Here is a 369-nt window from a genome sequence, read left to right on the forward strand (position 1 = left end):
AGTTCCCTAATCCCCTTGGGTCCCCACTTACGTGATTGTAACTCCAGCCTCTAGCAATTGATATGAGTGTTCAGTCAACACATATCATCATAAACACGCGCACACAAAGAAACAAGTATATGCTGGATCTATGAATACACTGTATCGACTTCATAGCAAATATACATGAGGAAGAGATACATGCATGAAAAATATATATCTAGGTTTGGTCATGGGTATGTAAGCTGGCTTTGTATATTATTTTCTTTGGATTTTTTTTTATCTGAATGTTGACAGGGAGTGATGCCTGTTGAGAGAATTCTGCGTCTAAAGTTACGTCCCTCCCAAACCAAATGATTACATCACTCTATGTAACTTAAAAGTGATGTC

The 369-nt window shown here is 37.7% G+C and overlaps 1 protein-coding gene across 1 annotated transcript in view; it reads right to left on the bottom strand.

Annotated features, from left to right (window-relative positions):
- LOC119589226 overlaps positions 1-369 on the bottom strand; it is a gene marked incomplete at its 5' end in the record, with an annotated part of 73,080 nt that overhangs the window by 26,632 nt on the left and 46,079 nt on the right.

Source organism: Penaeus monodon, chromosome 25 (assembly GCF_015228065.2).
Source record: "Penaeus monodon isolate SGIC_2016 chromosome 25, NSTDA_Pmon_1, whole genome shotgun sequence".
In the NCBI taxonomy this organism is placed as follows: domain Eukaryota; kingdom Metazoa; phylum Arthropoda; class Malacostraca; order Decapoda; family Penaeidae; genus Penaeus; species Penaeus monodon.